The 23,509-nt window shown below is 44.6% G+C and overlaps 1 long non-coding RNA gene across 2 annotated transcripts in view; it reads right to left on the bottom strand.

Moving 5' to 3' along the window:
* Window positions 1–16,125: 16,125 nt before the first annotated feature.
* LOC122541961 overlaps window positions 16,126–23,509 on the bottom strand; it is a 33,150-nt gene continuing 25,766 nt past the window's right edge. The window contains exon 3 of one of the 2 annotated variants that reach the window (XR_006309726.1): window positions 16,126–16,616. This is a non-coding gene — a long non-coding RNA (uncharacterized LOC122541961). Of the gene's footprint in view, window positions 16,617–18,099; window positions 18,183–23,509 lie in introns of those variants that run through there. The other variant, XR_006309725.1, reaches the window with a different exon arrangement.

Below are 23,509 nucleotides of genomic sequence, written 5' to 3'. Positions count from 1 at the left end.
TGGAGGCTGGTACAATTGCAACATTTAAGAGGCATTTGGATGGGTATATGAATAGGGAGGGTTTGGAGGGATATGGGCCATGTGCTGGCAGGTGGGACTAGATTGGGTTGGGATATCTGGTCGGCACGGACAGGTTGGACCGAAGAGTCTATTTTCATGCTGTACATCTCTATGACTCTATGACCTGGTTATAGTCCAAAAGGTTTAATTGGAAGCACAACCACCTGATGAAGGAGCAGTGCTCCGAAAGCTAGTGCTTCCAATTAAACCTGTTGGACTTTAACCTGGTGTGGTGTGATTCTTAAAAGCCAAGGTCTTTTTCCTAGAGTAGGGAGTCCAAAACTAGAGCACTTAGGTTTATGGTGAGAGGGGAAAGATATAAAAGGGACCTGAGGGGCAACTATTTCACGCAGAGGGTGGTGTGTGTATGGAATGAGCTGCCAGAGGAAGTGGTGGAGGCTGGTACAATTACAGCATTTAAAAGGCATCTGGATGGGGATATGAATAGGAAGGGTTTGGAGGGATATAGGCAAGTGCTGGCAAATGGATCTAGATTAGGTTAGGATATCTGGTCAGCATGGATGAGTTGGACAGAAGGCTCTGTTTCTGTGCTGTACATCGCTATGATTCTGTGACTCATCCTTTATATCTGTCAGCCAGGTTTCCCTGATTGGACCAGATTAACACCCCTCTTCAGGGAACATATCATTTATGAGCTCCCCCGACTGATCTTGTTACAATCACTACATTTGCTATTAATGGTTACATGGCCGGATAGTTTTTTATTCAAGAATTTATTGAATTCAAATGTCAATGTAAATATTGAAATGATGTTTCCACTGTGGGAAAATCTAGATCTGGATGTGGTGATTGTAACAAGGTCAGCCGGGTGGACCTCATAGAATATGAGTTCCCTGACTGGGGCTGTTAACCTGGTCCAATCAGGGAGCCCTGGCTGACAGATATAAACAGGAGTGTCAGAGACTCTGAGAGCTGGCTCTGAGGAAACCGGACCAGTGACAAGTACTATGCACATGTAAATAAATGTGATGGGATACCGGCTTCTGGGGCATTATTTTACTAGGGATCATCATTTAAAAATAAGTGGTTCAAGAAAGAAATGAGAATTGTTTTTTTCTCACAGAGAATTGTGGCTCTTTGGAATTCCCTTCCTCAAAAGAAAACTGTGAATTCAGAATCTTTAAATACTTTGAAGGCAGAGGTAGAAACATTCTTGATGACCAAAGGGATGAAAGGAATGTGCAGGAATGTAGTGTTGAAGGAAAATGAGGTCAGCCACAATCTTATGAATAGTGGGGCAGGCTTGAAGGGCCTAGTGTGCTTCCCAATTTCTTTTCATATATTTGTAAATTTCACCAACTCTCATGGTGGTATTTGATTCCATGTTCCTCAAACATTAGCCTGGAATTCTGGGTTACTGATTCAGTGCCATTAAAAAACTGGTTGGAGGCTAGGAATCCTGCAGTGAGTAACTCACTTCTTGACTTTGTAAAGTCTTTCGACCATCTACAAGTCAGGAGTGTGATGGAATACTCCCCAATTGCCTGGATGATTGCAACTCCAGCAACATTCAAGAAGTTTGACACCATCCAGGACAAAGCAGCCTGTTTGATTGGAGCTACAAGCAGAAGCATCCCCTCCCTCCATCACTGACACTCAGTAGCAGCAGTGTGTACCATCTACAAGATGCACTGCAGAGATTCACCAAGGCTCCTTCGGCAGCACTTTCCAAACCCACAACCACGTCCATCTAGAAGATCAAGGGCAGCAGATACTTGGGAACACCACGCCCTGCAAGTTCCCCTCTGAGCCACTCACCATCCTAACTTGGAACTATATCGCCATTCCTTCAGTGTCACTGGGTCAAAATCCCGGAATTCCCTCAACCAACAGCAGGTGGACTGCAGCGGTTCAAGAAGGCAGCTCATCCCCACCTTCTCAAGGGGCAACTAGGGACGGGCAATAAACACTGGGCCCATGCAGTACCGCCTGCATCCCATGAATGAATAAAAAACATTCCACTACACCACAGCCTCCCAAATATGGAATGTATAAAACCATTTATCCCAAATTATTATTTTAATCAAAAATCACAATAACAGACTGTAAGTAATTCAAATCAATTGTTTTCCTCACATATTGAGAGGTGAAGAGTCGCCTACATTTATCCAGCTTTGAATGAAACAATGACACACACAAGAATCTCCAAACAAATGGTACATCAACAGCAGCCTTTCAGTAAAAAGGAAGTGAAATGAACAGATAACAGCGAGGATACTAAAAGACCATAAGAAATAGGAGCCGAAGTTCAGCCAGTCAGCCCATTGAGTCTGCTGATAGGTTTCTCAACCCCATTCTCCCACTTTCTCCCCCTAACCTGAAACTGAAAGCTCTTCTCACCCCTCTCTCTCAATCTCAGAAAATAGCCAGTGAAAAACAAGTTAAAAGAACAACAACGATTTACTGAGAACTCCGGGACATCTCCAGAGGAAACAAGTCAACACCTAAACAGTTGGATTCAGTTCTTGTCATTCCCATAATCTGAGGGACTCTAACGACCTGTAACTGCATTTGCTATTAGTATCTCTGACTGTGCTAGATACCTTTGTCTTTATGCATTTTTAAAATATACCTTTATTACCTGTCATTTTATGTGTGTGTGTGAGAGAGAGTGACAGAGTGTCCGAGTGTGTGTGTGTCTGTGTCGGTCTCCGTGTGTGTATGTGTATGTGTTGTTTTTGTGTGTGTCTATGATGTGTTTTCTCCTGTTTAATAGATAATGAACTCAACTCTCATTCACACAAGAAAGCTCTGAAACTGGCTTTCCTTCATTTGATCTGGTTAACTACTACTTTTAACTGGAGTGTGATAGTTTTGTTCTCAAATACAAAGATAAACAATTGTTGCAACCAACAAAGAGGAACTTAAAAGAGGGGAGCCAATCGTGCCTCTTCACCTGGTGATTACGTGATGAACTGCCTGACCTAACCCAGAACAGGTGGATTAACCCCTTTCACACTGGACAGTGGTTTCATCGAGCTGTTTGCTTGGAAGGTGTTATTGCTATTGTTTGATAAGCTGTGATTGTATTAAGATGAGAAGCTTGTTCGAGGAGCTAAACACTCTCCAGCTTTGACTATGTTCCTATTGTAACAATATCTGCTTTCCTCTCAACCCTACCCCCATCCCACAATCTAGTCTCCACTTGCGATATTTTGTAGATCAAGCAATTTAGCTTGGTATGTTTAGATGGATTTTTCCTCTTCAGTTGCTGATTGACTGGATATTTCATCAAACCCTCCCTGATTCCTTATAGATTTCACAAAGTGATACATCATGAGAGGTGATCCATTTGGCCCATTGTGTCAACTCTTTGAAAGAACTCTCCAATTTGTTCATCTCTGAAATAACTGTACCGTCATCCTTTATTTACATGTGCACAGTACACTGGCTGTGGCCAGCTAACTCAGAGTCAGTCTCCACTGTGGAGATTCTGAATCATTTGTTTATTTATTTTTAAAATTTTATTAAACAATGCACAGTTTACCAAACAGTTAACATTAACAGTTGTATACAGAGAAACAGCAATTTTACAAGGGAGAGGATTGGCAAAGCCAGGCCCCAAACCCTACCGTTCAACCAGTTTTCAGGAAATGAGGACAAACCTCAAATCCCACTTTCAATCTTCACATAACAGTAAGAAATACATATGAGACAGTCCAATTACATAAAGGATAGTGCATAAAATACAGACCCCACCCCACCCCCTAGCAACCCACCCATCCCTCCCAGTGTGTGGCCACTCTAAGACAGCCCGCCACTCTAAGACAGCCCGCCCCTTCCGGCTCTCGGTCCGCCCCATGCCCCTTCTAGCTCTTGATCCACCCTGACATACCTTCCGACCACCTCTAGGACAGCCCATCCTGCTTCCTCAACCCTCCCCCCCCCTTAGGATGACAGCAGTCAGGATGGCCTACCCACCTTCCAGTGTAATCACTTGTTTATATCTGTCAGCCAGAGGTCCCTGATTGGCCCAGTTTAACAACCCAGCTCCAGGATCTCATAGTCAAGGACATCCAGTTGGTTCCAATCACTGCACTCCCCTTTGCTCTTTCCTTGCAAATTCTTTCCTGGCAGATATTTATCTGATTCCCTTTCAAGCATTTTGATTGAATCTGCTTCCTTCTCTCTGTAAAGGCAGTGGATTCCAGATCACAACTTGCCATGTTATAAAAAGTCTTCGAGGAGAAAGTGAGGACTGCAGATGCTGGAGATCAGAGCTGAAAATGTGTTGCTGGAAAAGCGCAGCAGGTCAGGCAGCATCCAAGGAGCAGGAGAATCGACGTTTCGGGCATGAGCCCTTCTTCAGGAATGTTATAAAAAGTCATTTACTTCACTTCCTGCTGGTTAAAATCAACTTAAATTTGGGTCCTTTACGTTCTGACCAACCAGGAGGAACAATTTGTCCTTCTTTACCTTATCAAAATCATTCAGAATTTAGAATGCCTTCTCCTTAAACCTCCCAGTCAAGCCTGATCTGAGAAGGACAGGTAAACCACCTTCGTCATGACATGAGGTGGTGTATGACATCGATTCAAACTGTGCTGAGTTCAATATTTGATGTCACCCCCCCACCCCCAAAGATCTACTTTGCAACAGAACAGCAGCAGTGTTCCACCATGATATATATTGGGGCTGACTTGACACAGTTCTCTGTCTCTCTCTCTCTCTCTCTCTCTCTCTCTCTCGCTCAGCCTCTGAGTAATGGCTCTCTTGCTGTCGTGTTAATGAGGGCATTACAGGCTTGGCTGCACTCGGAATACAGTGATGCACTGTTTCTTTAAGTGACTCGACAGGAAGAGATAGATTCTTCAAAGGATTGCCTGATGAGTCAGTATGGCCATGATCTTTGAGGATAAATATCAGAGGGACAGACTGTTCCTATCACATTCAAAATGTGCACCGAATCATTGGACCTCCAACAACTGAATTTAAACATGTGTGTGCTGCGGATGATTATTTTAAGTAAATGATCAAATCATTACAGGAGAGAACAGGCCATTCAGACCTTCACATTTGTGCTAGCTGCTTTACTGGATGTATCCATTTTATCCCATTCCAAACCCTTTTCACTTTACTGATGTTGTCTCTGTGCAAATCTTTACACAATTTTCTTTTAAATGATGTCCCAGTTTCCATCTCATTGTCCTCCTGAGATGAATCATTTCCTAATCAAATGAATAACATTGGACTTATTCATAGAGTAAGACATTTGGCCCCTCAAGCCTTCCTCACCATTCAATAAGATCTTGACTGATATGGCTGCGGTCTCGCCTACACCTGCTTGTTCTCCCCCCCCCACCCCCGCCATTGCTCTGGACTCCTTTGTCTACCGAAATTCTATCTTACCCAGCCTCAACTGAGCTTCTGATATTGTTTGAAGAGAATTCCACACTCCAACAATCTTTTCAGAGAAAATATTTCTCCTCAACTTTACCTTAAAAGGGAGACCATTATTCTTAAACTATATCCTGAGCTCTATACTCCTCTGGAAAAGAGAATATTTTCCTGGGATCTCAGCCTATCCAGACCCTCAAGATCTAGGTTGTGTCATGATGTGGAGGTGCCGGTGTTGGACTGGGGTGGACAAAGTCAAAAGTCACATAACACCAGATTATAGTCCAACAGGTTTACTTGAAATCTCAAGCTTTCGGGGCGCTGTCAGTCACTTCACCTGATGAAGGAGCAGCACCCTGAAAGCTTGTGATTTCAAAATAAACCTGTTGGACAAAAACGTGGTGTCGTGTGACTCTTGACTTGGTTGTGTCAATAAGATCACCTCGTTTTTCTAATCTCCAATGGGTATGGGCAACACCTGGTTGACCTTTCTTCATTAGATAAGCCCTACATACCAGGAATGAGTTGAGTAAACCTTCTCTGAGCTACTTCTAAATCAATTATATTATTTTTCAAATAAGGAGACCAAAACTATACAAGTATGGTCTCACCAATATCATTCACAGCTGAAGTAAATTTCCCATTTACTGACTTTACCTTCCCTTGTGCCCTTGATAATAATCTTCAAACAGGGGTCCCATCGGGCAGTGGGTAGTGGCACTACCTCTGGGTTTGAGTGCCACCTCAGGACTTGCTGACCATGGAAGGTGGGTCAGAACACAGCCAAGCAAATTGATCATCAATCTATAAATCCACTCCACATTAAAACAATGTCCATGTGTACGTTCTTGTTGTGAGAGAGTATCAACTTCATTCTGAGGGACTGTCACAGATAATCTTCAGTCTGTTCTCCCTCATTACTGAATTACCAACCAGTGAAGAAAATGTTCCTTTGTTATGGTCCCACATTTTATACTTTGGCAAATCCCCTTTTTGCCTTGATCATTTAAGTGAAAGAGCATGAATTTCTCTTGAGTCTGGGTGGTGTGAGACTTACTGCCCTTGTCCTTCTAGATGGTGGGAAGGTTTGGAAAGTGCTGCTGAAGGAGCCTTGGTGAGTGGTTGGTGTGCACCTTGTAGATCGCGGTGGGAATGTAGTGGATGGGGTGCCAACTGCTTTCTCCAAACTATAGCCTTACAAATATCTTTCAGAAATCCTGACCTACTTTTACAGTCAGTGCCTGCTATGTAAAAGCAAGAATCAAGTGTGTTTTTATTGGAATTGTTTTCTTTACAGATCTCAATAGATCTCATTATGTTCGCTCTCTTCCATTCTTTTGCTAATAGGTACTGCCTCACATTTCGCATCATCAAACTTTATCGACTAGCCACTAGCCATACTCCTAACCAGCCATTCTTCTTCCTTATTGTGGCATTATTGTAGACCTATTGTATATTTTTGCCTTGAATTTGAAAATCCAGTAAATAATACGGTTCCATGATGCATTCACCAAAATATTAATATGCGAGGTTGCTTTTTGATAAAACAAACAAGGGCAGAATTTATTCATTTAAATGTAGTGTGGTATTATAGAACAGACACCTAGGGATTCAGGTACATAATTCCTTGAAGTTTGTGTCACATATAGACAGGGTGTGTAAGAAGCCATTTAGCTCACTTGCCTTCATTGCTCAGACCCTTGAGTATAGGAGTTGGGACGTAATGTTGAGGTTGTACAGGACATTAGTAAGTACTGGAGTACTGTGTCCAGTTTTGGTCACCCGTTTACAGGAAGGATATTATTAAACTGGAGAGGGTTCAGAAAAGATATACCAGGATGTTGCCAGGAATGGAGGGTTTGAGTTATGAGGAGAGGCTGGATAGGCAGGGATCTTTTTTTACTGGAGTGGAGGAGATTGAGGGATGACCTTATAGTGTTTTATAAAACCATGAGGGGTATAGATAAGGTGAATGGCAGATGTCTTTTCCCTAGGGTAGGGGAGTCCAAGACTAGGGATATACTTTTAAGGTTAGAGGAGAAAGATTTAAAAAGGATAGGAGGGACAATTCTTTTACACAGAGAGTAGTTCAAATATGAAATGAACTTCCAGGGGAAGTGGTGGATGTGGGTACAGTTGCAACATTTAAAAGACATTTGGATAAGTACATGAATAAGAAATGTTTGGAGGGATATAGGCCAATCACAGGCACGCGAGTCTAATTCAGTTTGGGATTATGGTCAGCATGGACTTTTTGGACCGAAGGGTCTGTTATCTTGCTGTATGACTCTATGATTCTATGATTTCTTCCATCCCTGTATTCTTGTGCGCTGGGGAAGAGTTTAAAATTTTTCTTGCAAAATTATCTTTTAAAAATATTTAACCTACTGGCTGTGTTATAACCAGACCTCGGGCGATCTTCCCCAAGTTGTGATAGTTCCAGGCAGATACCCCCAAATTGTCAAGCCGCTGGGTGAGGAGGGATTGTATTCAGCTGCCTTCTCAGATGGTCATGAGAAGGTTAAAGGTTAATTTAGTGAAGGATCCCTCCCTTGTGGACACCTTTCTCCCAGGGCCAAAGGAATTTCTATTTTAAAAAGAGTCAGTTTAACCAGGGCTCCTTGATTTGAGAAAAGAGTGAGTTTATTAAGTACTAACCATGAAAAAAGTTAATCAAGCAACAACACATACCCATAGTTTAGAATTAGTAAGTTAGTCCAAAAGAAGGTTAAAAGATATAAGGATCAGACTCTTTGGGTCATTTTTGAAGGGTAGATAGTTGAACATTAGTTGAACAGTTGATTTCAGGATTCATGGCTTTACACGTTAGTTGAAATCCTTTCATCTTGTTTCCTTTTGTCTGTAGTTAGTAGGTTGGTTGCAACACTCAGAGCAAGAGAATATCTTTACCTGCAATGCATGGGTGGTCAGAGGGTAGTTCTTTGACCATCACCTTCATGGTATGGTAGGGCTTGAAACCAAGCCAGTATACATGAGCATGAGTTCTGTAGCAGACCTCCCATCACTAACACATAGAGCCATAGAGACCCTTTGGTCCAACTCGTCCATGCTGACCAGCTATCCTAACCTAATCTAGTCCCATTTGCCAGCACCCGGCCCATATCCCTCCAAACCCTTCCTATTCATAAACCCATCCAGATGCCTTTTAAATGCTGCAATTGTACCAGCCCCCACCACGTCCTCTGGCAACTCATTCAATACACTTACCACCCTCTGTGTGAAAAAGTTGCCCCTTAGGCCCCTTTTATATCTTTCCCCTCTCACCTCAAAGTTTGTGAGGAGATTTGTAGCTTGGGTGCTCGTTGTTGTGGTTCTGTTCGCCGAGCTGGGAATTTGTGTTGCAGACGTTTCGTCCCCTGTCTAGGTGACATCCTCAGTGCTTGGGAGCCTCCTGTGAAGCGCTTCTGTGATCTTTCCTCCGGCATTTGGAAGCGTTTCACAGGAGGCTCCCAAGCACTGAGGATGTCACCTAGACAGGGGACGAAACGTCTGCAACACAAATTCCCAGCTCGGTGAACAGAACCACAACATCTCACCCCAATGTCCTTTAATTCTGGACTCCCCCACCCCAGGGAAGATACTTTGTCTATCTATGCCCCTCATGATTTTATAAACCTTTACAAGGTCACCCCTCAGCCTCCAATGCTCCAGGGAAAACATCTCCTACTCGTACATACACGGACACACATACACCCCAACACAATGCCCACACACACACCAACGCAAACACCCACATGCACACTCCCATACAAACACCTACACTCATCCCCACACAAGCACTCCCACACAAACACTGACACACACATTCATATTCCCACACAAACATTTTCATGCAGAAAGTAAGGAGCTCATTCAGAAAGTAAGGAGGCATGGGATACAGGGAAGTCTGACTGTCTGGATACAGAATTGGCTGGCTCGTAGAAGATAGAGAGTGGTAATAGATAGAAAGGATTCAGCCTGGAGCTTGGTGACCAGTGGTGTTCCACAGGGATCGGTTCTGGGACCGCTGATTTTTGTAAGTGGATAAAGAAGTGGAAGGGTGGCTTAGTAAGTTTGCCGATGACACGAAGGTTAGTGGAGTTGTAAATAGTGTGTGGGGGGGGGGCTGTTGTAGGTTGCACCGAGACAATGACAGGATACAGAACTGGGCTGATAATTGGCAAATGGAGTTCAATCTGGAGAAGTGTGAAGTGGTTCACTTTGGAAGGTTGAATTTGAATGCAGATTACAGGGTTAAAGGCAGGATTCTTGGCAATGTGGAGGAACAGAGGGATCTTGGAGTCCAAGCCCATTGATCCCTCAAAGTTGTCACCCACATTGATAGGGATGTTAAGAAGGCTTATGGTATGTTGCTTTCTTTAGCAGGGAGATTGAGTTTAAGAGCCATGAGGTTATGCTGCACCTTTGTAGAGAACTTGTTAGACCACACTTAGAATATTGCGTTCAGTTCTTGTTGCCTCACTATAGGAAAGATGTGGAAGCTTTAGAGAGGGTGCAGAGGCAATTCACCAGGATGCTGCCTGGGCTGGAGGGCATGTCTTAGGAAGAAAAGTTGAGGGAGCTAGGGCTTTTCTCATTGGAGCGAAGAAGGATGAGACGTGACTTGATAGAGGTGTACAAGATGATGACAGGCATAGATAGAATGGATGGTCAGAGACTTTTTCCCAGGGTGGAAATGTCTATCACAAAGGGACATAATTTTAAGGTGATTGGAGGAAGGTTTAGGGGAGATGTCAGAGGTAGGTTCTTTACACAGAGAGTGGTGGGTGGGTGGAATGCACTGCCAGCAGTGGGAGTAGAGTCAGAGACATTAGGGACATTTAAGCAACTCTGCAGTAGACACATGGAAGATAGTACAATGAAGGGTATGAAGGTTAGTCTGATTTTCGAGTAGGATAAAAGGTCGACACAACATCAAGGGCCGCGGGGCCTGCACTGTGCTGTACTGTCCTATGTTCTATGTTAACACGCACACACACACACACATGCATATTCATACACTCACATACACACACACATGCACACATATACACACACAGACACTCATACACACTCACAGCCATATCCACACACATACTGACACACTGACACAGACACACATACTCACATACACAGACAGACAGACAAACGCATATAGACATACAGACACACATGCATACACACCTACACATACAGACACACACACATTCATATACACACACAGACATTCATATACACACCCACCCACACAGAGACACAACTCCTGGAAGGGCAAATCCAAAGGAACATCTGCCAAAGGCAGCTTTCCGTTAAGATGTTGCAGATACTCATCACCCTCGTTATCAAATGCTGTGACATCTCTCTCTCTGTTTGATGTTTCACTGACACTCTCCAGGTGTGACATTCCACGTATCTCACACAGGACCCTGCCAGACAGTAACTGAATTTACAGCTACAGTCTTTGTTTGTTGGTAGGATTCTTCTTTTAAAAAACGCACACACACATGTTGGAATTTATAGTTATAGAATGTCCGTATTACTTTGGAATTTCGATCCATTGTCAGGACAGCTGCAATGTTTCGGTTAAATATTATTTAGGATGTTTGTGAACCATGTCTCTCTGGTAAATCTCCCTGTGAACTGTACCAGTTCTCTCCGGGTGACTGGGAGCAACAGTCGAATCCATTTTCTCCTTTTAATTTTAAGTTGGATGTCACCCAGGCTTCCTGGCGGAGGCACATTGGGTTTAGTTCTTTTCTGTAAATCACAAATGCTGTCTTCTGCCTTATTTACACCACACATTTCCATGTTACCCCCAAACAGACAGAAGGCACTAGCGGAGATGTGTGAAGTTCTGCTGCTGCTGCTCTGTGCCAACTTTCACATTGAGGCGTAGCTATAGAAACTTCTGTGTTTCTGGCATAAACACTGGAGCTCTGATTTGCTTCACTGGCAGCTCCCTGCTCTGTTGCTGCAGTGACTGTCCTATGATAATAATTTTGAGGATAATAAGGTGAATGACAATAGAACCAGAGACAGCATGGGGTGGGCAACCTTTTTTTTATTCAATAAACAGTTAGGGATCCAATTTTCTAGCAACTATAGACTCAATAACAGATTTTAAAAGAAAGAATAAATGAAGGAGAAATAAGGAGAGATGGAATAGGACTAACTGGATTTCTCTTTGGAAAACAAATACAGACTTGATGGGCTGAATGGCCTCCTCAACTGCTGTACTGTTCTACTTTTTTATTTATTCCTGGCCTGTGACATTACTGGTTAGGCCAGAATTTGTTGCCCAGAGGTCAGTTAAGAGTCAACCGCGTTGCTGTGGGTTTAGAGTCACGTGTAGGGTAACGATAACTGTTTCCTTCACTGGAGGGCATTAGTATATCCAATGGGTTATTACAACAATTGCCAGTGGCTACATGGTCACCATTAGACCAGCCTTTTATTCCAGATTCTTACTGAATTCGAACATTATCATCTGCCATGATGGAATTTAAACTCACACCCGAGAACATTAGCCTGGAGTACACATTGCTAATCCAGTGACATGACACTACAGCACCACCTCTGCTTACATCAATTTTTCCGTTCATCTTTCGGTGCAGCATTGGAGATTCATGAGCCTGACGTGAGATCTCCAGATACCCTCTCACTGTCCTGTTGTCACCGTTAATATGGAGAGCTTCCATCTGGTAACCCCTCTCTGACATTGCAGGGCACACACTCCGAAGATGAGGGGAAAAGCCTCATTGAAGTCACCAAGTCCATGTCACTGCACCAAGCCAACTCTACCTTCTGAAGAGTAAGGAGGACATTCAGCCCCTCTTGTCTGTCCTGCCATTCAGTCAGATTGTGGCTGATCTATATCTCAACTCCATTTAGCTAACTTTGTCCCATATCTCTTGATCGACCAAAACTCTATGAATCTCAGTCTTGGAAATTGCAATTAGCCACATATTCCAAGGCCTTTTCAAATAAAATGTTGTTGGTTCCTGCTACCCTCTGTGAAATACTAGACGGGTATAATGTCTGTTCAATCCCTGAATTTGGCAAATAGTGAACAGGAACATGCTTTCTTCTGACCTGTCACTAAGCAGCTTATTCAGCCACAGCTGGTCAGGGGAGCAGAGCGTTGTGTACAAATTTGAGGTCAAAATATTCTGCTGCAGTTTGATGCATCTTTGAGCACACAATCTAGGCCAGGAGTGTCCAAGTTTTTTCTGTTGTTTCGATGACCTACTTCAGTTTGCACCTTGCCAATTCAGGTGTTGTGTATTAAGTTTAAGTGCACATTCCCATTACATCTCAATGAATCTAAAGTGAAATCTGATGCTGACATGAATCTACTGAGGTGACACCATGGGATCCCTCTTTTTCCAAGGACGTCTAGATAAGCAGTAATTGTGTCGAGTGGATTACATAACTGAGCTAATAATGCAGAGAGTTACGAATTGAAATCCTGTTCTGGTGATTTATTTATTGATTTGAAAATAATTATAAAAATCGTAAATATAAAAAGATGCTACTAGCGAAACCTAACTGGTTCACAATGTCCTTTAGGGAAAGAAACATGGAATCTAGGAATAGGGCTGAAAATGTGTTGCTGGAAAAGCGCAGCAGGTCAGGCAGCATCCAGGGAACAGGAGAATCGACGTTTCGGGCATAAGCCCTTCTTAATCATTCCTGAAGAAGGGCTTATGCCCGAAACGTCGATTCTCCTGTTCCCTGGATGCTGCCTGACCTGCTGCACTGTTCCAGCAACACATTTTCAGCTCTGATCTCCAGCATCTGCAGCCCTCACTTTCTCCAATCTAGGAATAGGAGCAGGCAATTCGGCCCTTCAAGTCTGCTCCACATTCACTATGATCATAGCTGATTACCCAATTTGGAGATGGCTCAGTGGTTAGCACTGCTGCCTTACAGTGTCTAGGACCCAGGTTCAATCCTAGCCTTGGGTGACTGTCTGTTTGGAGTCTGCATGTTCTCCCTGTGTCTATTTGGGTACTCTGGTTTCCTCCCACAGCCCAAAAATGTGCAGCTTAGATGGATAGTCATGGGAAATGTGGCCTTATAGGGTGCAATGCTGTTTGGAGGGTCAGTGCAGACCTGAGGGCCAAGTGTATGGTTTCCAAGAGGACCCTGTTCCCACATTCCCCCCAGTCCCTTTAGCCCTAACAATTGTGTCTAACCCCTTCTTGAAAGCGTTCAATGTTTTGGCCTTAACTGCTTTCTGTGCCAGAGAATTCCACCAGGCTCTCCACTCTCTGGGTGAAGACATTTCTCCTCATCTCAGTCCCAATGACCTACCCTGTATCCTTGGACAGCGACTTCCTGTTCTGGATCAGTTGTCCTTATCCAGTCTCCATTTATATGTGACTCCAATCCTGCAGTAATGTGCTTGACCCTGACATTCCCTCTGAACCAACCTCACAGTTGTATCAAAATAAAATTCACACCACCTTCAGGCTTCCTTCTCTGTCCCAAATAATGTACCTATTTTTCCAGGATGGCTGTTGACCTAGATTTGTCAACCAAGAAACCATAATTCTCCATTCTGCCTTTTGTTGCTACAAGTCACTCCATCTACCTTATCACATTCAAAATATAATGTTCTGAAAAGGCTTGATAAGGCAGGAACATTACCTATAGCTGCAGAATCTGCAATTAAGGATCATAATCTCAGGATAACGTTGGGAGAAATTGCTTCACTGTGTTGCTTGTAAATCTTTGGAATCCTCCATCCCAGGGAGCTGTGGATGCTCGGCAGTCGAGTTTATTCAAGATCAATTGATTTTTGGACTCCCAAGAATCCAGGGATTGGACAGGAATGTTGAGTTCAGAAAGAAAATAAACTGTGATCTTGTTGAGCAGGTTTGAGGAGATGAATGGTTTACTTTTTTGTCATGTTAAATAATTATGAATTAATTATGAGTTAAGTTAAAGCACATCTAATGATCAGGTGGATAAAGGACAGTTGCAGGTTCAAGCTCTGGTCTTTGCTCAGCAACCCATTGCAACTCATCATCATCAGCAGTCTCTCACAGATGAGGAAGACTCTCTCCCACTCTCAGGGTGAGTCTGTAGGTGGCCGTACAGACTGATGCGGCTACTGTTACACTTGGAGCTTGATGTGGAGCTGCTGGTGTTGGACTGGGGTGGACAAAGCCAGAAGTCACACGACACCAGGTCATATTCCAATAAGTTTATTTAAAATCACAAGCTGTTGGAGCAGCACTGTGGGACTACAACCTGGTGACTTCAGACTTGGTGCAGAAGGTGGTCACGGGAAGGAGTGGATAAGGCGTTGGTGTGGCAGTGCCCTCCTTGCGCTGTTTTTGACTGGCTTCCATGTTTCCCCGACAGCAAGTCTCAACACCTTCCCGGATGCTCCTCTTCCACTTGTGATGGTCTTGGGTCAGTGATTCCCAGGTGTCTGTGGGAATACTGCACAGACTTTGAGGATTTGAAGGTATCCCTGAAGCACTTCCTCTGGCCGCCCTGGGGCTCACCTGCTGATTCAGAGCTGGGAGGAGAGCACCTGCCTGGGGACTCGTGTGTCGGTCATGGGGACAACGTGCCTAGCCCATCACAGCCGATCGCGGCGGGGGGGGGTCAGTGCCTCAATGCTGGGGATGGTGGCCTAATCAAGGATGATATAGCTATTGGACAATAGTTATAACACCACAATTAGCCTCAATCTCACTAAAGCAGAGATGAGGAAACCAGAGACTCCTGACACTGGTTAGCAAGGCAAATCAGGATGATATAACAGATAACATGGTGTTAACATCAGTAAGAGAGAAGGCCCCAGTCTAGAATGAGCATGTAAACAGAGAGGGCTTAGTGCCTACACTGGAGAGCTGTATTTGTGAATTTACTGAGTGCAGATATCAATAAAGGAGTGATCAATATAGGGAGTTAACGAGCCTTACAAAAGATGAAGAGCAAGTGGTCTCAGGGACCACTTCCTCAAAACTGTCTGCTTCTCAACCTCTACTTCCTTCCTTAAGATCTGGCCTAAAACCTACCTCTGACCGATATCTGACAAAAGATTGTTGTCCTGAAACATTAACGCTGCTTTGCACTCCAAACTTACTGCCCGACTTGCTGACAGTTCACAGCCTTTTATGATTTTATTTCAATATCTGCTTATAATATGGTTCAGTGTTGAATTTTGTTTGATGATGTTCTTGTGAAACACCTCAGGGGAGGGAGTTGTGTCTGGTGGTGGGTAGCGTCTCTGCCTCTGGGCCAAAAGTTCTGGGTTCAAATCATTTGAGGATGTGACAATCAAGGAAGTTGTGTTCATAATGAGGCCAAAAAGATAGTGTATCAACCTGCAAATCCTTTTAGTAGTTAAAGCCACTACATAAATGCAAGTTGCAATAGTTCTTGAGGGTACCTGAAATTCATAATCTAAACAGAGATGGTGTGGTACTGGTCCAAGCAGTTCTCACTGTGTTTGGGGAATTTGGACCAAATGAATACTTCTTGTGCAGCCAGGCGCTTGGATCCCTCAAATCCTATTCCAGAACAAACTTGGAATAAATCCGGAACAGCCCAGGAGTAAATACTGTGAACTTCAAAATAAAGCACACATTTTTGGACAGAAATTAAAAATAAAATCTTCAAATAGAGAATGAGGTTATAAATAAATCCAGAGCAAGGTCAAAGATTATTCTTTATTCATTGTTTTGAATACTTTGAATTTTGTGGAACAAGGCGTTCAGAAGCATCTGGTGTTCAGCAGGGAGGCTGTGTCTACAGCTCTGTGTTAAACAGCAGTCTCATGTTTAAAGCAACTGCCCCATTGTTCTCCTCTTTAGTGGTGTTAAATTCAGCCGCTGGCCTAGAGAGATCCCTGTGGACAAGCCATGTGTCGCATTAAGACAGTGACTGCAGGCAAGGGGGGAGTGCGGGGTCACGCGAGTGACTCTCGCACTTTCTTGTGCTCCCTGACCACAGTCCCGCTTTCTTTCCCCCTTCGTTTGCCACCTCTCAAATGTTGCTGATGGCTCATGACTCTCGGCTCTGACTCGGGTCAAGGGTTCAAGCTCTGCTGCAGAGAGTTGAATGTGAAATCCAGGCCAACTCCAGCTCCAGGGCAGTTCAGTGTCATGCACGCTGTCCTCGCTCTAATCCATAGTTCTGTCCGATCTCTCCAATGAACAACAACAATCCCATGGCCACTGTCCGAAAGCAGAGAGAGCTACTTGGTGTCTAGGAGCAATATTTATCCTGCAAACAACATCACTTAAATATAAGGAAATATCAGCATGTAGCTGGGTGTGGGATCTTGGTGTGTGAACATTGACCTCCATGTTACCCCTGTTAAATCAGTGACTCAATATTAAACAGTAATAATTGGATGGACCTAAATTGAAGTCCATAACTGGAAAGTCTTTGATTCAAGACTTTGCACTTCTCACAGTTCCCTCCGACAGCGGAGCACTCCCTCAGCACTGACCCTCCGACAGTGCGCACTCCCTCAGCACTGACCCTCTGACAATTCAAGACTTTGCACTTCTCACAGTTCCCTCCGACAGCGGAGCACTCCCTCAGCACTGACTCTCTGACAGTGCGGCATTCTCTCAGCACTGACCCTCCGACAGTGCGGCACTCCCTCAGCACTGACCTTCCGACAGTGCGCACTCCCTCAGCACTGACTCTCCTACAGTGCGGCACTCCCTCAGCACTGACCCTCCGACAGTGCGGCACTCCCTCAGTACTGACCCCACGACAGTGCGGCACTCCCTTAGCACTGACCCTCCGACAGTGCGGCACTCCCTCAGTACTGACCCCACGACAGTGCGGCACTCCCTCAGTACTGACCCCACGACAGTGCGGCACTCCCTCAGCACTGACCCTCCGATAGTACGGCATTCCCTCAGCACTGACCCTCCGACAGTGTGGCACTCCCTCAGCACTGACCCTCCAACAGTGCAGCACTCCCTCAGTACTGACCCTCCGACAGTGCGGCACACACTCAGCACTGACCCTCCGACAGTGCTGCACTCCCTCAGCACTGACCCTCCGACAGTGCAGCGTTCCCTCAGCACTGACCCTCTGACTGTGTGGCACTCCCTCAGCACTGACCCTCCGAGAGTGCGGCGCTCCCTCAGTACTGACCCTCCGACAGTGCGGTGCTCCCTCAGCACTGACCCTCCGATGGTGCGGCACTCCCTCAGCACTGGCCCTCCGACAGTGCGGCACTCCCTCAGCACTGACCCTCCAACAGTGCAGCACTCCCTCAGTACTGACCCTCCGACAGTGCGGCACACACTCAGCATTGACCCTCTGACAGTGCGGCACACACTCAGCACTGACCCTCCAACAATGCGGCGCTCTCTCAGTACTGACCCCACGACAGTGCGGTACTCCCTCAGCACTGACCTTCCAACAGTGCGGTTCTCCCTCAGTACTGACCCTCTGACAGTGCGGCACTCCCTCAGTACTGACCCTCCGACAGTGTGGCGCTCCCTCAGCACTGACCCTCCGACAGTGCGGCGCTCCCTCAGCACTGACCCTCCGACATTGTGGCATTCCCTCAGGACTGACCCTCCGACAGTGCGTCACTCCCTCAGCACTGACCCTCCGACAGTGCAGCACTCCCTCAGTACTGACCCTCCGACAGTGCGTCACTCCCTCAGCACTGACCCTCCAACAGTGCGGTGCTCCCTCAGTACAGTCCTTCCGAGAATGCGGCACTCCCTCAGCACTGACCCTCTGACTATGCGGTGCTCTGTCAGCAGGGTCTGAAATAGAGTGAAACCATTTAAATGCAGGAATATGTTGAAAAATAAATTTGGAGTGCTGTACAATAAAGGAGCTGATAATCTCGCCAGATGGACTCAGCAAACTGAGACAGTGCATTCTACACACGGACCTGATTAAAAAGATGTTTCGGATGGATTTTGCTAATTAAAAGAAAATCTCTAAAATGTATTTTCTGATCTGATTTTTGAAAGTGTTTCAGGGTTTGAAGTCTCACGCTGTGAGTCTCTGTGTTCAAGCCTCAGACAGGATTTAAAAACCTCTTATTATCTCAATCTGTCATTGCAACCTGCTCATTATATCAGCCTCACTCCTGAACCGGGCCTGTGTGAGAAAGCAAGGGAGGTGGGGGGGAGGTCAGATGTCAGTCACAGAGGGTTCTTCCAACCACTATGGTGTAGTGCACTAAGCCCAACCAGGTCCTGTCGCCTCGGTCCTGGGCTTTACTCACTGATCTCCCCAAAGGAGAAAGGATGAGAGAGGGTAGTGACAGCACTGGGAGAAGGAACAAGGGAGGGAATGGTCTGACTGGGCCAGACAAAAATGCAGCATAAAAGTACAAGGTAACAGGGGTAAGGTGGGATAGGGTGAAGTAACGAGACAGAGAAGCAATGGGGACACTAGCGAGTATAACCCTAACTAATCCAGTCTCCAAACAAAAAACCAAAAGAACTGAGGATGCTGTAAATCAGAAACGAAAACAGAAATTGCTGGAAAAGCTCAGCGGTTCTGGCAGCATGTGTGGAGAGAAAGCAGAGTTAACGTTTCAGGTCCAGTGACCCTTCCTCAGAACTGCTCTGAACAGTTCTGAGGAAGGGTCACTCAACCCGGAATGTTAACTCTGATTTCTCTCTCGAGGTGCTGCCAAACCTGCTGAGCTTTTCCAGCAATTTCTGTTTTTGTCTTCATATGTCAGCCCTGTCAGTGCAGGAGTCTGTCTAATAAAGCTTCTGTTTTTCTTTCAGCACTCTCCCTTCATAATTAGTTAATGTTTATCACCTGAATACAGTTAAATACAATTAATTTTACCCTTCAATGGGCAATTTATTGGTGGTAGTTAATAAATGAGAAAAAAATATTACCATGGATGATTTGGTGATGGGGAAAAATATGCAATTAATTTAGGGCTGATTAAATAACTCTTCCAAAGAGGTATCACAAGTGTGATGGACTGAATTGCTTCCTTCTTACAGTTGCCAACTCTGCAGGATAACCCTGGAGCTCAGCAATTAAAGATTCATTTCCTAGGCACTGTGAGAAGCTTATGATAAAAATTAACAGGGCATTAAAAATGTATATTTTTTCCTAGTTTTCTTTGAACATTTTCACTTATTAATTTTAAAAGAGGGAGAGATTTGGGAAAAAAAGACAAGATTAATCCAACTGGCTAGCGAAAGAGCTTGTTCTCTTTTCCAATTGGCTGTGAGGAGGCAGCATGTACAGCAGACAGACCAATGGTTGGGAACCGTAGTTTGAGACAGAGAGGAATGTGTCCAATCAGAGTTGCAGTAGAGATACCAGGAAGGTTGATTGACTAAATGGTGAGAGATGATGGTGCTGGATTAATAATCATCTATGCAATAGTATTGCAAGAAAAGCTGGAGGGTTTGTTCTGCCGTGGTAATGTTCCTATCTCTGAACCAGGACCATCTTTTTCAGAGGGCGTAATAATATCCAAACAGTTTGATTAGATCAGAAGTCAGAAGCCGTCAGTTTATAGTCCAACCGGTTTATTTGAAATCACAAGCTTTCGGAGCGCTGCCCCTATGTCAAGTGACCTGTTGGACTATAACCTGGTGACTTCTGACTTCTGATCTTGTCCACCCCAGCCCGACACCTCCACATCAGGGTTGGTTAGAAAATATCTACAGGAGGAGATGCTTTGTGAAGAATTGGTTGATTGTGTCTTTCAGGTCTCTCTTGGATGAGCTGTCAATCATTTTGTGTCTGTGTGATAAACATATGGCCTATCCACAATGAGTTATTATACCCCTAGTATCTCCATAGCAACTGCATGCTCATTAGCTGTTTAAGAAATTACTCTGGCTTAACCTGGTGTCTGCACTGTCAACATCAATCAGAGAGTCTCACTTCAGCATAGGATATAACCTTAATCAGTTTCTCAGGTGTCATGAACTTCACCCATTGAACTGAAGGTGAGGAAGCACGTTGTTTCTCTGCACTGTACAGTTCAAAGTTCAGCTGCAGTTAAGCCCAATGAGCTCAAAATTCTGGCGTGCCTAAATTTGGCCATGTATTGGATGGGGTCTCAGCTTAAAAGAATGCACACTAACGTAAAGTCCCAGGTGTCATTTATCCCAGACAGCAGTCACACTGACCAGAAACAAAAAGAAATTAATATCATCATGATCCCAGAAGATTGCTTTCCCACAAGAGAGAAAAGACTGGTGGTGAGTTTAACCTGAGAGTCATTGAAATAACTCCACAGAGGCCGGTATCCTGTCACCAACTCACCCTTTAGTAACACACGGAGAGTCCTTGACACTGATCCAGCTCCCTCTGAGCCAGCTCTCCGAGTGAATAGAACCCCTGTTTATTTTAGTTTTTTCTTCTTTTTTTCCTCAGACACTCCTGTCCTTTTTTCTTTTTCTTCCCTACACTACCACCTAATTGCGGGTAGTGCTTATTTTTTTCCCCAGCATCCATGTGTGTGTGTGCAGGTGTAGAACCCCTGTTTATACCTGTCAGCCAGGGTTTCCAGATTGGACCAGATTAACAGCCCCCAGTCAGGGAAGTCATATTCTAGGAGGTCAACCTGGCTGACCTCGTTACAGTCACCATACCTCAGGCATGGGACAAGGTCGGGAAACTCAGGTTCATGGTAAATTCAGCTGGTGCAGGAATTGAGCTCACACTTGTGGTATCCCTCTGCATCACTAGTCAGATGTCCAGCCAACCGAGCTAAACAGCTGACCTGGAACACAGCAGCATCTCAGCAACAAATGTTAATCAGGGTTAAGTAGTGTAACAAAGGTCTTCGATTGAGTTAATGTTGACGTTGGCTGTCTTCAAGTGACCTGTCCAGTGGCCAAACTGCCAAATAAGGCCTGGCACGATTGGTGGGGCAAGGGTGGGTCTATGTATTTAAATCCGTTCAGAGAGGTAGCCGGGAGATGCCATTTCTGAATCATCTTCTCCCTGGCTGTACAATTCAACATCACAGATGTCTGAGTGTGTGTTGTGTGGGAGAGATTGTAATTGCAGCTATAGCAGTTTGGGTTTATAACATAATGAGATTTGTGGATTAAAGTAATGATGTAATCAGTTTATCCTGTGCACTTGGATTAACATGCACTTGGGTATTCATTCAGCAATCATTTGCTGAGCGCACACTGTGCACGTTGTCAGATAATCAACCAGTTAATGCATTCCTTCACTGTGAAAACATCAGACCTTTCATATGCAGCCTTTGTGTAAAACACTCCAAGGGTTAATGAACCACTTGAAAAGGAACCTACAACTGTCTTAGGGAATCGTATTCAGTGAGCATTGAATGGTTACTGCACAGAGGCCATTCAGCTCACTGTGTCTGTGCTAGCTCTCTGTAAGGACAACTTGCCCAGTTTCATGCACCCACCCAGCTCGCTGTAGCCCAGCAAATCTCTTCTCCTCCGACAATTATCCAATTCTCTTTTGAAAGCTGTGGTTGATCCTGCCAGAGATACTTTCTCGCTCCTCTTCTTCCAAACAGAGTCCGTGGAAGGTTTGGAAATGTGTTGCTGGAAAAGCGCAGCAGGTCAGGCAGCATCCAGGGAACAGGAGAATCGATGTTTCGGTCGATTCTCCTGTTCCCTGGATGCTGCCTGACCTGCTGCGCTTTTCCAGCAACACATTTCCAGCTCTGATCTCCAGCATCTGCAGACCTCACTTTCTCCTCTGTGGAAGGTTTTGCAGGCACCCATGAAGACAGCTGGTAAAAGCTGGCCCCTCCAACAGTGCAGCACTCCTTCAGTCCTGTACTGGGTGTGTCTGCCTGGATTCTGAGCTACAATATCTCTGAAATGGGGGCTTCAACCAACCAGCTTTCATTGAGTTCCACCCAACACGCTAGTCTTCCTAGTCAGCTGGAATTTTCCAAAAAATCTTGAAGAAGAGCAGGAGAGTTCTCCACAGTGTCCTGTGGCCAATATTTATCCTTCGACCAACATGACTGAAACAGGTGGTCTGACCAGAGGTTGAGGAGTGACCCTATGGAGGTTTATAAAATAACGAGATGTATAGATAAAGTGAATGGCAAGAGTCTTTTCTGCAGGGTGGAGGAGTTCAAGACTATTTTTAAGGTGAGAGAAGACGATTTAAAAAAGACATGAGGGGCTTTTTTGTTAAACAGAGAGTTGTTCGTGTGCGAATGAATTTCCTGAGGGAGTGGTGAATGTGGCTACAGTTACAGCATTTAACAGACATTTGGATAAGTAAATAAATAAGAAATATTTGGAAGGATATGGGCCAAGCGCAGGCAGGTGGGACAAGTTTAATTTGGGTTTAAGGTCAGCATGGACTGTTTGTACCAAAAGGTCTATTTCTGTGTTGAATGATTCTATGACATTGTGTTTATGGTGGGATCTTGCTGTGCACTAATTGGCTGCTGTGTTTCCTACATTACAATAGTGCGTGCTCTTCACAAAAGTTCATCAGCTGTGAAGCACCTTAGGGTGAGACAGGCGCTATGGAAATGCACATCTCTTCTTTTATTGCATCCTTAAATTAACCCTTTTGTTTCCATTCTCCCCAGTGCTTTGGTCACCTGCACAGAAACCAAAGTAACAAATCCCTTCACAACCTTCGGAACATGCTACAGTTGAACACAAAAATGTGACATTTCCAGTTAAGTGTTCCATATGTCTGACTGAAACATCTGCTGTATTCCTATTCCTCAAGATATAATTAACATGAGCTAGCAGCACCCAAAGGGTTAATGACATCCAATTGATAAATTGACAAAGGCAAAAACTTATATGTACTGATAGATCTTGGAAAAGAAAGCTTCAATCTCCAGAGCTTTCGTTCTTAACCAAAGGCATTAAAAATTAATTCTGTCTCTCACAAATGCTTAAAGAAATTTCTATATTTGATTGTGTCAGCTGTTGTTTTAATATCAGCCATTTAATCTTCAGGCAGGTGTCCCGAGGGGATAGTTGATGCATTGGAGCTGGGATCAGATAGATAAGCAGCCTCAAAACCAAACCACCAACCTCCCATCTCATGGCTTCACTAGGCATTGGGGCTGGTATTTTGTAGGTACCATAACTTTCATTTCCACGAGAAAATTTCATTTCATTTGCACCCC

This window comes from Chiloscyllium plagiosum, chromosome 39, assembly GCF_004010195.1.
Source record: "Chiloscyllium plagiosum isolate BGI_BamShark_2017 chromosome 39, ASM401019v2, whole genome shotgun sequence".
Classification (NCBI taxonomy): domain Eukaryota; kingdom Metazoa; phylum Chordata; class Chondrichthyes; order Orectolobiformes; family Hemiscylliidae; genus Chiloscyllium; species Chiloscyllium plagiosum.
Note: the sequence above shows the minus strand (reverse complement) of the source record. Positions and strands in the feature narration are given on the sequence as shown.